Here is a 13,606-nt window from a genome sequence, read left to right on the forward strand (position 1 = left end):
GTTTTTATTTCCATACTTTACTTCCTGGAGCAGAGTGTGAAATCCTTGAAAATTTCTGATCTTGCCTCAGGTGCCCTGGTGTGTGATGCGCTCCTGGGACCACAGTCTGAAGGGGCTTCATGCATAGCTCGTCACCTCTGACTAACCGAACCGTCAGCAAAGTGACTGGCTGAGAACTCCCAGGATCCAGAGAGTGTGGATTTGTGCAAGCAGCACCCTAGATAACGGGCAATAAGCAGCTGTTGCTTGTCTTAGGAGAGAGTTCAGCATAATTATAATTAAAGATACGTCTTAAAATAGGAATGGTGTTTCAGTAAACTCTATGAAGAGCTGATATTGCCTAATTGGGGCCAGAAGTCCAAAAGTAAAAAAGTATGAAAACACACATTTCTGAATAAGGAATCACACTAAAAACTGTAGCTCTGTTTCTATCTCTTATTTCTGAAGTCACCAGTACAGAAGTTCATGGTGTCACCCTTGGAAGAGGCATTAGAATCCAGCCTGGAGGCCAAGTAGTTCAAGGACATGGGTTTTGGAGTCAGGCGAAACTAGGCTTGAATTCCAATTCTGCAGTTTGCTACTTTTATGTAGAATTAAGCATTTTGCTTTGCCTCATTTTCCTCACCTGCAGAACAAGAAAACTTTATGCAACATTGTAAAGGTTAAATGAGATGATAATCTGTGTAAAGAGCACACCATGGGCACTGGGCATGCACTGAGTGTGTCATGGTGCCTGCTCCTGCCCTCAGTCCTGCATGGGGACAGGCCTCCGACCTGCGGAGCCACTTCCCTCTCCTTGTTTCTAGAGCTAATTTCTAAGCCTCCTCCCTGACCCAGCTTCATTCTCTGTCCTCCCATTTTCCACTCTATGCTTCTTCTCCGCAACCACAGCATCATGCTTTCCTGCAAGATGATCTCTGGCCATAGGGACTAAAATCTTATATAAAGCACAACCAGGAACATTTATTTTTAAGAACATTTTAGAGTCTGGCTTAGAAACATGTACTTCAGGCTTTAGAAAATGGAAGTTTTGACTCTTAAAATACTTTTCAAAAGCAGTACCAGACATTTAATACTCAATTTAAATTGAATTAAAATGAATTAAAAATTGAACTTGATTTTCTTTTCAAAGGTCATTCTGGCTTATATAAAATGAGTAATAGCTGCGTGTGCTGTGAGGAATAAAGGGGATTTAGCTAAGGCTTCTGAAGTTTGAAGCTTAAGAATGTGCAGCCAAAGATAAAAGATTTAAGAAAAATCTATAACATGAAAGGCAGCAAGTAAACCAGACAGGAAAACAAGCTCACAGAAAACAGAGAAGTAGAAGGACATTTAGAAACAATAACTAAAGTTAATATGCTGAGAGGTAAGGGAAGTTATTATATTCATAAAACAAGCAAAGGGTTCAATACAAAGCATTAGAAGACCAAAATAAAGCTATAAAATAAAATTATGATAGCAGAAATGAAAATTTAGTTAAAATGGTTGGAAGTTAAAAATGGAAGAAATATCCTAAAAAACAATAAAAATACAAAAAGAAGAAAACTAGAAAGAAAAAAATGAAAAAATTATTGGATCCATTCAAAATGATAGACGTTCCAGAAAGAACAGAGAGCAAATGGGGGTGGGAAAATAATCAAAGAGATAACACAAGAAAAATTCCCAGAACTAAAGGAGACACATTCAATACTAAAACAACCCCAAATAATTCAAACCAAGACTCATCATGGTAAACTTTCTTTGTCCCCTGGGACAAAGAGAACTCCTAAATTCCTCCAGAAAGAAAAACTCAAAACCAGCCAGATGACATTCAACGGGTGCAAATAAGAATGGCATTGAATTTCTCAACAAAAAACTGAAACTTAAAAGACTTCAAAATCCTGAGGGAAAATGATTTCCATCTTAGAATTTTATACCCAGCCCAATGACAGCCACATATGCCCTCAGGCATTCAAGCTCTCATGCACTCTTTCGCAAGAAGCTATGTGAGAATGTCTCCCACCAAAATGAGTAAATACTACAAAAAAGAGGAGGGTGTGGGATCCAGGAATCAAGAGATCCAAGCCAGGAGAGAGGAAAAGGAATTCCGATGAGGAAGGCGAAGGGAAATCTCTCTGCGGCTAGAATGTGATCAGTGCAGTTTGGAACAGGATGACAGAGGGCTGCAGGAGGGATGTAAACACAGGAGAGGGGATTAAACTGATAAAGTACCAGTTTTTCACGAGATGTACATTCCCAGTGGAGAATTTGGGAATGAATCAATGACAGGTAATAGAAAAACAAGCAAATAGGGTGGAAATGAGGCAATTGTTAAATTATGAAAAGAAAAAAAAATACAATCACAGCAAAAAATAATAATAAGCCTCAGTGCGTATAATATTTACAGAGTCATAATTATACTCACCATATATTGATTTAACAGACATTTTTGATAACAGGATACTGAAGGGACAGGAAGGCAAAATAAAGGGGTGTGAGGGAGTTGTGAGGTTTAAATTAATTGATGCTTCTCTGTCACAGGAGCAAGACAGTAGGTAGGACCTAAACAAAATTTTAAAGTCAAGAAACATTTGAAAAATTAAAAAAGCAAGAAGTAGCAGTATAAAGTTATTGGATAAAATGGGGCTAAGTACGAGGAGAACTAGAAAAGAGGTAGTATGAGCGTCTGTCTCTGGGAGGTGGGGTTAAGGAGGAGCACGGCATGGAGCTGTCCTTTTTGTTACAAACCATGTCATTTCTAGCATGTGTTTTACTTTGTGAAAAATAAACAATTGATATAATTTTATGAATAAAGAACATAACTAGCAAATTACAATGAATCTAAGTTTTAAGTGTGAAAGGGCCTAAAGTTTTTTTTTTTTTTTTTTTAAAGACAAACTTATTTCTCTTTCCAACAGCATTACAGAGTTAGATCAGGGGCTGTGATATGCACTGGACATATCACCTCCAGGGAGGCATTATGCATGTGACTCAGACCCCCAGGTCCCCAGACCACTGTCAAAGAAATGAGTACAGTGAGGTTCAAGTTCTAAGCCCTTGCAGCACTTAGGTCTCTCCCCAGGAAGTACCCACACTGGTGACGTGGACCATAAGCCACTGTAAGCAGCACAAGGTGCCAAGCAGAGGGCAGATGACCGGGTCATTCTGTGCTGCTTTGAAGTAAAAAGTAAGGAGGGAGAGTTCCCGAGTTGGCAGTTGTTCATCCAGAAAGGATTTGGGCAGAAGGGTGTAGGGTTTTGACCATCAAATGATGACTTCTAAAATATAAGATGTGTTCATTGGCCATGTCAACAGAACATCAAGGTCTTAGGAAATAATGGTCTCCTGCATGCAGCACAAAATGGATCACATCGGGAATACTGCGCTTAGTTTAGGAAAATTCCCATGATGGAAAAATTCCTGCTTGAAGGCCATGAGGATGATGAAATTGGAGACAGGAGATGAATGTGTGATACAATCATGACATTAGAAAATTACAGAGATGTTGTGTGGACAAAGAATAGCTTATAATGAGCGTTTCCAGAAAACAAAAGGCTCGAAACCCAGCTCAGTCAGCCTCAGAGCCCTTGGCCGAGGCAGGGGCTTTGTTTGCGTGCCCCTGGTGCTCTGCCTGTCCATGCTCTGTGGTCATCCCTTCATGTAATCATCACCGACTGTGACCTCCCAGGAGTCAGCGTGTGTGTCTTACTCACCTCCACGTCCCCAGCTGCCGGCACCACGCCTGGCACATGGTAGGCCCTTGAAGTCAGGGATCAGGTAGATTTTAGCTCGATATAACTTTGTCTCAGAGAACATCAAATGACAAGACAAAGAGAGTAATGGCCTGTACTCTGGTGAGACGGTGAGTGTTTAGTCTCTAGAGTAATCATGAGGAACTGCATTCCTTTCACTGGTGAAGTCCTGTTGGAGACGACCTCTCAGATCCCCTCCAACTTAAGGAGCTTTCAGTTAACGCTGGCCTCAGCTCTGTCATTGTTAGGGTCTCAGACAGCCTCTCTTGATGGCTGACAGCCTCCAGGTCCCTCTCTTTCTTAAGCAGATGGACAGAGAGGACGACACTGGGAAAGAAAGTGTGGCTACAGGAGAGTACTTGCTTTTGCCAGCAGCCCTTAGTGAGTTCTCGAACTTCAAGATCAATCACCTCTTAAGTCCAAGATTTTTTGAAAAAGATTTAAAAATAAATCTTTAAAGGGAAAGCAGGGAGATGGCATGGGTAACAAACACAACTTGAAATAGGGCAGAAGGAAGGAACAGGAAAGCTCCTTTTAGTTCAAACTCCCCATATCTTGAAGTCCTCAGCATTCCTACCTGCCAAATCAGCCCATCAGGATCTAAGGAACAGGAAGAACTGGGGAAAGGGAGTAGGAAGTCATGGGTGGGAGGGCTGCCATACTGCACCATGCTGGGGACATCATTCATCTCATCATCTGTGGGAATGGTGCCCTCGGATCTTGAGCAGTGCACCGTACGCACAGCAGGACATGGCGGCCCTGATGGGGCAGGAATGCCGGCCAGGCGAGGGTTTCCTTTACACTTGCTCAGAAGTGAGGAGGGAGAGATCACTGTTAGAGTCCCAGAAAAAGAGCACAGTAGCATCAACCAGCTGCCTCAAAACTTGACCAAGTTTAATGTCTCCCTGCTTGCTAGGCTGTTCAAAGCTCTATTTACTATCCTAACCTTGAGGCTGCTTATACACACAGACCCAGCCTACATACCCACCCGGATCATGTTTCTAAAGAATAACTGTCTAACTTGAGGTGCCACAGTCTCCCAAATGCTAGGCCCTGGGAAACCAGATGCCGGATTTCATCATTTGTTGGCCAGGAACCATCCAGTGGTTCTGCCACGAGGAGGAGAGAAAGTAGGAGTTAAGAAGGAGGAGGTGGGTCATAGGGAGAAGGTGGATAATCGGGAGGAGGTCGCCGTCAGAGGACAGGCGCTGACAGCTGAGAGGAAGTGGTGAGCACGCATCAGGGGACGGGTGCAGATGCTCACACCTGTCTATTTTTATGTGAACTCTCCTAGATACTTGTGTCGCTGGGCTCTGAGGACATCAGTGCCCAGAGTCCCAAAAGCCTATTTTAAGAGACTTCACTTCAATGGCTGTTAACAACATGCAAATTCTGCCAAATGACTTCATGGAAAGGGGATCTGCAGCAGCTTTTAGAATTGGAAAAGCAGAAGTATGGCCTCCCTCCAAGTGCGTGGACTTGAAGAAGGGCTGGTGAAAGGGTCATGGAAAGAATCAGCCCCAGGGAGCAGGCTCACTGTGCCCTGTAAACATTCTGAAGAAAAAAAAAGTCTTGCTTTCCCTCCAAACCCTCTCTCAGAGGGTGACTGGAGGGGTCATTCCAACACGGCCTGTAGATGTAGGCAGCCCGGAGGAAGTTGGTCAGCTTAGCTAAGAAGACACTAGGTTCTCTCCCTGGCACAGGCCACACACCAAAATGTCCCTGCTGTCATTAACAGCCTCTTCTGTTCCGTGCACTACTGATCACAAAGTGAGAGGGCCGGGATCACTTTAGACTTGAGAACTGGATGCACTTCTGTCAAAGCTCAAAAGGCGTGCAAGTGTGCCATTCACTGTCCTTATGGCACGTGCCGCCCAGCAAGGTCTCACAGATAATGACAACTTCTGATGCACGGTTAACATGGAGGGCATGCGAGGGGTGGGATCCATGACAAACACTGGAGAAGAACCAACGGCCAGTGTCACTGAGTGACCATCAGGGGACAGGATGTCTGCATTTCTCACTGCAGTCCTCCTCCTGCCCTGCCGATCCTTGGGATGGGGCGGGGGGAGAAGGGGCCCTGGCAGTGGCCGTGAAGTTGTGGTGACTATGGGCCTCTTACCACACAGGACGGTCTTCAGACCACAACCGAGGGAAATTCCTGACCCTGGAAGGCTTTTCTGCTCCACCCCCCCAAAACCTAAGGGACTCCAACTGAAGACTTGGAAAGGAAAGGGCAAACAAAACAGGATCTGGATAACTGTGGTTAGAAAATTAACTTCAGGATTATTTGGCCTGGGTGTTTAGAAGACTCAGAGGGCCTGAAGAGTGCAGTGGATCCCAGGAAGACAGAAATGAACACACATTCCTTTAGAATGCCCCATTACCACGTTTTTGTTTTGTGTGTGTGTGGTGCGTGTGTGTGTGGTGCGCGCACGTGTGTGTGTGTGGTGCGTGTGTGTGTGTGTGTGTGGTGCGTGTGTGTGTGTGTGGTGTGTGTGGTGCGTGTGTGGGGGGGTGCGTGTGTGTGGGGGGGTGCACGTGTGTGTGTGTGTGGTGCGTGTGTGTGTGTGTGTGGTGCGTGTGTGTGTGTGGAGGGTGCGTGTGTGTGTGTGTGTGGTGCATGTGGGTGTGTATGTGTGTGTGGTGCATGCGTGTGTGTGTGTGGTGCGTGTATGTGTGTGTGTGTGGTGTGTGGGGGGGGCACGTGTGTGTGTATGTCTGTGTGGTGCGTGCGTGTGTGTGGTGCGTGTGTGTGTGTGTGTGTGTGTGCTATTGCTGTCATACACCTTACCCATATTTTAAACCTTATAAATTATCATTATTATTAATTTTATGTGCCTTCGAATTTACCCTTACAGGTGATCTTCACTCCTTTTGTATTTCTTACTTCCTTCTGAAATCATTTATTTTTCTGCCTGAAAAAAATAATCTCTTCAGTACTTTTTTTAGTGAGGGTGTTATGTTTATTTAGAAATGTCTTGTTGGCATTTTTTTTTCTTTCAACACTGTAAAAATGTCATTTGGTCAGACTTTTATTAAAGTCAGTCATCAGTCTTACTGTTACTACTTTGAAGATAATACATGTTTTTATTTTCTCTGCTCTTAAAGTTTTTCTTTATCTTTTCCTGTCACCCACTGAACTATGATGTGACCAGGTGTGATCAGTATTATCATTATCTGCTGGCATTCCCCAAGATACTCGAATCTGTGCTCTGCTGCCTTTTATTAATCTTGTAGACTATTTTTTAAAGCATTATTTTTAAAAAATATTGTTCCATTCTTTCTCTTTCCTTTTTTCCTCCTGGGAATCCAGTCATCCATACGTTAGTCCTTTTCATCATGCCCTGTCTTTTATGTCCCTTTTTGTGTTTTCCATCTTTTTTCCTCTCTGTGCTTCAATCCAGACTGTTTTCTTCTCCTGTCTTTAGTTCACCCATCTTTTCTTATGCTGAGTCTAATTTTGTTAAAATCATTCATTTAAGTATAGCATATTAATCTTAGTTACATTAAAATCTCTGTATGATAATATCTAAATTATTTTTGAGACTTATGTCCACTTTTTTCTCTTAGTTTTCAGTCATTTGGTCTTGATTTTAGTATATTTATGATTTATTTTGAATTCTGGAAATTGCATATGAAAAATCATAGAGGATGTGGAAGATGTTGTCTTCCTGAGAGCTGGATTAATTTCTCAGCTGCAGACAGAGAGCATGTCTAGTAATCATTGTGACCCCGTCATGATTAATGCTATGCAGCCAACACTGGCCTGTTTCAGCTTTTCCCTTTCCTCTGTATGTATCCCTTATTCCTAAAACAGGGCCCTTCTGGGGGCTCAACCAAGATTCTGCATCACCAATGCCTCTCCGCCTTCATGGGCCTTAAACTCCAGTCTTTCTCTCCCAAGGACCCTGTGGCTGCTGGAATCCTTGGTCATCTCTTTTACCTCCAAGCTGCAATTTTCTGCTGATTTCTTAGGTTTGACCAATACATGCCCACCTTAAGAGTAGGTAAATGTTTCAAGGAAAAGCATATGTAGAATTTTTGCTTCATTTCTCTGCAGTTCCTTCCTTCCTGTGATTTTGCCTCTCAGGCATCCACCTTTGTAGCCATGAACTTCAACCTCTGTTTCTTCAGCCCAGTGGGACTCTGGCTGAATGCCCTCTTCACCCAGGCAGAGGGTTGGCAAATGCCATCCAGGAAAGAGCAGGCAACTGTGGAACTCACCCCAGTTTGCTCCCTCCTCTCAGAGATTGTCTTGTATCTAGTCCTGCATGTGTTCGTTACATTCCAATGTCTTCAAACACTTTACTGTGTATTGTTTTCAGCAAAAGTGTTAGTCCAATACTATCTACTCTATCATGGTCAATATATTCTCTCCCCCTCCCCAAACCTCTCTAACCCTTCTATTTTTATACATCCTAGAAAAGTTAAACACAGAGTTACCATTTGATCAAGCAGCTCCATTCCTAGGTATATACCTGAAAGAACTGAAAGCACGGATTCAAACAGACATCTGTACACCCATGTTCATAGCAGCGCTATTCACAATAGCTAAAGGGTAGAAACGACGTGTCCCTCGAAGGATGAACACATAAGAAAAATGTGGTAAATTCCTACCATGGAATATTATCAGCCTTAAAAATGAAGGAGATGCTGGCACATGCTACAACATGGATGAACCTTGAGGGCATTGTGCTGAGGGAGATAAGCCATTTGTCCACAAAAGGATAAATACTGTGTGAGTCCACTGACGTGAGGTACCTCGAGTGGTTAAATTCACAGAGACGGAAAGTAGGATGGTGGGTGCCAGGGGCTGGGGGAGGGGTAGCAAATGCAGAGCTAGTGTTTACTGGACACAGAACTTCAGTTTGAGAAGATGAGAAAGTTCTGGAGATGGGTCGTGGTGATGGTTACACAGCAGAGTGAATGTGCTTAATGCCATGGAACTGTCCACTTAGAAATGGTCAAAACGGTAAATTCTACATTATATATATTTTACCACCATGAGAAAAAAGACACACGTGGGAAATGGACTGGGGGGTTCCTACTTCCTGGGGTCTCTTGGAGGTGTTGTGCAGACCTCACAGGAGGCTCACGGGTGCAGCTAGAGAGACGCGGTCACAAAGGTATCTAGTGGGGAATGTGTATTTCTCTAAAAGTGTTCTTTATGTCAATCAAGTAAAGAAAACAGGGCCATATATTTTTCTTCTGGTTAGTTAAAAATAGTGAAGTGAACCCAGGCCGATGTTCTGATAGCTCTGCTTACTTTCCATCTCAAATAATTCCTTCTTGTTCTGAGGAAAAAACCTAAGGAACATTTTTGCATGTGTTTCCATGTTTTCTGAGCCTGAGGAATGTGATTGGTGATGGCCAGAATTTAAATTGCCCACAAGTTCTCAGAAAAGGTATGTTTTTAAACGACACACCGCAACCCAAAGTCCTTTTCCTCAGACTCTCTCACACCCAAATTTAACCAGATTTAACTGGGGCCTCCTGTGTTCAGGCTCACGGTTTTTCTCTCACTCTGCCTCAGGTCATGACTTTTGAGCTCACACTCTTCAATGACAGAGAATATCGAGAATTAATCGACCTATGCATGTTCTTACAAAAATTAAAATCTCAGGACCACCTCAAAAAACTTGAAGTCAGACTTTCCATCTCAGGGCTTCGGGAAAAGTGTTTAGTGACCAGGTATCGTATACGGTTTTGTGGCCCAAATCCTACCTACACCCTAAGAGCTATTTTCATCTCATTTCATTGATCCAAGTGTGAACGGTGGATGGCCGAACCTGAGCGGGCACAGAGTGGGAGCTGCCTCAGGAGTGCCCAAAGTGGATGCTAAAAGAAACGCCTGGACCAAGGAGACGTCCTCAGGCTGCTTGGCCGAAATGCACCATTAGCGGAATTTTTTAGACAGTCTCTTTTCTGTCTGATGCTAAAATTGGGAGTTCAATAGAGCTTCTACCATAAGCTAAAGCAGAGGACCAAGCCAGAAAAAGGACGATCAGCCCCCAGTTGAGGAAGAGTTCAGGCAGAGGCTGCTGGAGAGGGTGTGAGCGGCCTCTCTGGTCTCACGCTGGCCATCCTGAGGGTGCGGGGCACGTGTGCGTAGCTGTGAACTCACGTGAGGGAGTCCTAGTGTGGGCAAGACGGCTGGTGTTCCCCTCACAGGTGCAGACATCGATGAGCTCAGGTCCTCTTGATCTCATGAAAGTGGCCTGTTAAAGCACAGTCACCCCCTCCCCCTGCGATGGAGCAGTTCACTACAATTGTCATCACGTTATTATGGAGGGGTGGGCATGGTCAGCAAAGAGAAAAGGCAGAATGGCTGAGAGGTTAAAAACCTGGGTTTCAGTCCCCACCATTTATGATTGTGTGACTATTAGTAAGTTACCGAGCTTTTCTAAGCCCAGTTCCATGATCTATAAAATAGGAATAGGGATACCACCTAACTCAGAGATGTTTGTAGTCTCTGCAAATACAGTACAGTGGCTGGTACACGGTAAAGTGTATGCTGGTTATTATGTTTGGGTGTTATTTCTACTTCACATGGGCCACAGACAAATCACCTGTCTGTTAATTGGCTGGGGTCTACGGAATACCTGTTTGCACCCAACACCCTCGGAAATGCTAAGAGGTGCATTCCTGTAAGGTTGGTGATCTCAGAGTTTAATGACTAATTAAGAAAGAAGATGCACATTAAAAAATCACACCAGTATGAGTTGTATCAGAGCTCAGAGAAGAGCTGGGACTTCACAGAAGCAGGAGACTTTGGGCAGCACCTTGAAGAGCAGATGGAATTTGCAGCAGAGCTTCTGAGCCTGCGTTCTGAGCCACACCTGTTCCACCTGACCTCACGGTCACACCCCTCATGTAGACAGGTCAGGACAAATAGGTCGTCTTTAGGGTAAAAACCCCAGATGAGGAGGTGAGGACTGTGAGGGCCTGAGAAAAATATGTTCTGGGCTTGATGTCGGGCCGCCCCAGGAGCATGAATTTAGGAAGGAAGAAAGTCTGGTGGCTGATCCTTTTTCATCTCTAATTTGTTGCCAAATAAATGATGCTCAAAATAGTTCTTATTCCTTCTGTTCCTTGTTTTGTTTGCTCGGCCTGTCTATGAATTTAGGTTGAATACAAATCTTTACCCAAAGAAGGTGACTGTCTCTTTCTTCGGATGCCTCTCTTCCTGTGGCTTTTTCCTCCTTTACAGCACCGAGTTTTACATTTGGTGGCATTGCTTTTTCTGTCTGCAGAGCATGCAAGTTGGTTTGCTTGATTCAGACTCCAGAGGAAAAGGTTGGAAGCTGAGCACAAAAGTAACTGTGCCAGCCAGGGTCCAGGCAGGAAAGAGAGGGCACTCTGAAAGAAGCGAGTTTAATAAGAGGATGGCTTTAACAAGCAATGACAAAGCTCCTCAGGGTCAGCAACGGTACCACTCCAGGAACTGAAGGGGCAAAGAAAGAAATGATCACCACAACCCAGAGAGAAAGGCAATAGTCACAAAGAGGCCACCTGGCAGAGCCGTGGCTCTCCATAAAGAAATACACAACGAAGAATAGCAACCTCGCAGGGAGGGCTCTAGGGAAGTAAAAACATCCCAACTTCACTCTCTCCCATCTCCCAGCAGGGCTCCCAACTGGCCAGACCCAACTGGCAGCCAAGTCGTGGAGGCCACTGGTTGAGTGTGTACAGGCCAGGCTGGCCTCCCAGATGTGGAGCAGGCTGGGTAACAAGGAAAGGAGTTCTGAAAGGAGAAGGGGCTACAGTCAGCACAGTAAGCTTTCACGGTTCCTTCATTCCATGAACATAGCACAGGTTTTCACTTTTTTATTCATAATAAAAACTTGCTTCAAGTGCTATTTATTATGGAATAGGATTCAGTATATAATGGGGCCATTCAGTATAAAATGGGTCCATTTTTTACTTCCAGTAAAGAACAAATGATCAGTGTACATATGCCAAAACATCACACTGTGCCCCATAAATACATACAATTATTTGTCAATTGAGAATAAAATTAGAAAAAGAAAGAAAAATCCACAAAAGACAAAAAAAGAACAAATGATGAGATGTACTTGAAATTCTTGATATTCCTGTTGATTGACTTTCATGAAAACGTATATGTATGATAAAAATTCATATGCAAACTTTAAAATAAATTTTGTTATGTAAATAATAAATATTTATTGTTAAAGAAAGGAAACTAAATAAAATTTTTAAGAAAAAGATAAAAGTTACCTACAATCTTATCATTCAAAGATGATATTGGTAACATTAGGGTACACCCTTTCAGTCTTTTTTCTGCGTACATGTGTGTTTTTATATGACAAGAGTGGGACTGTGTTCCTTATGCATTTTTATATCCAACTTTTTCAGTTCATATGATGGGAGAACATATTCTTATGTGGCTGGCTACAGGTTACCTGTCTTACGGGTGTATCATCATTTATTAGACATCTCCCACTATTAGACATTTAAGCTGCTTTCAGTCTTCTATTATTGCAATTACATCACAAGGAGAGTATGCACAACTTTGGAAAAGATGGGTCCGATTTCTTGCACTTGCCGCCTAAGCTCTCTGAAGTAGAGAAAAGCAGCAGGGTTTTAAGTACATCTTCAAGGTACACCAGGTGTGCAAACCCTGGCTGCTCACGCGTGGATTAGGCCACACTGTTTCCACATACGAGTTAGGATGAGTGTTCCACCAAACTCTCCTGCAGTCTCGTTCTCGGTGGTCTTTTGATATTCAGCAGAAGGAGAGGCCTTGGAAGGTGGGCGGCCCCTGCAGGCCCTTTGGGGCAGTGTGGCTTGGTGTATTCACTGCCCTGCAGGGACAAGTGACCAAACCGTGGAGAGGGTCCATTCCATTTCCTGTTGGTGTTACTACATCACGGCTGTTTTTCAAGTAGGGCTGCTGGAGCACGGCCAGTTGCCCCTTGTGATGACGAGCTGCACCTGCAGCTTTTAAAGACCCCCCACCCCAGGCCCCCAGCCGTTGCTCACCAGTCTCTCTGCTTCTGTTTCGGGAAGGTTGTCCTCTTAGCAAAGGCTTAGATAAAATTTCTTTGCAGAACAGGGAGGGAGCAGGAGGACTCCAAACCAAAATAGAACAGTCAGCACGGAGCGGGTGCTGGGCGTTGTCTGGCGTAGGTTATCTGGGACCCATCTGCTCTCAAAAGAATTACAGAAATGTCAGAAAACATGTTTTTAAAAAGAGTTCAGTTGGGGAAGTCTTGCAAGTGCAACCCGGAGGAAGTGAACCTATCCCACAGTACTATTGAGGGGTTGTAAGAGAATAGCAATTAAAAACATAATACAGCTGTCCCTCATTATCCACGGGGGATTGGTTCCAGGACACCCCGCTGACAGCAAAATCCACGGACACTCATGTCCCTGATACAAAATGGCGCAGTATTTGCAAATAACCTATGCGCCTCGTCCCATATACTTTAAATCTTCTCTAGATTACTCATAATACCTAATATCATGTAAATGCTATGTGAATAACTGTTGTACTCTATTGTTTTTTTACCTGTACTATTTTTTAATATTGTATTGCTTTTCATTGATTTTTTAAAAAATATATTTTCAATTCACAGTTGATTGAATCCAGGAATTGAAACGCATGGACACTTAGAGCCAACTGTACTAATTCATCTGCAGAGTACAGAAAGCAGGTCTGCCATCACCTGCACTCTGCATTTCCAGACTCTCTGGAAAAATGGGAAGAGCTGGCAACACTGGGCCTGCGTGTTCCCATGTTCCTGGTACAGGGGTGAGAGGGGGTCAAAGGGAAATGTGTGCCCCGCTTATAGGCAGATAAGAAAATGAAGGGCATAGAGGTCTTCCTGTATTTGTTGGTTCTCAATTAT

The sequence above is a fragment of the Cynocephalus volans genome, chromosome 14, assembly GCF_027409185.1.
Source record: "Cynocephalus volans isolate mCynVol1 chromosome 14, mCynVol1.pri, whole genome shotgun sequence".
Classification (NCBI taxonomy): Eukaryota; Metazoa; Chordata; class Mammalia; order Dermoptera; family Cynocephalidae; genus Cynocephalus; species Cynocephalus volans.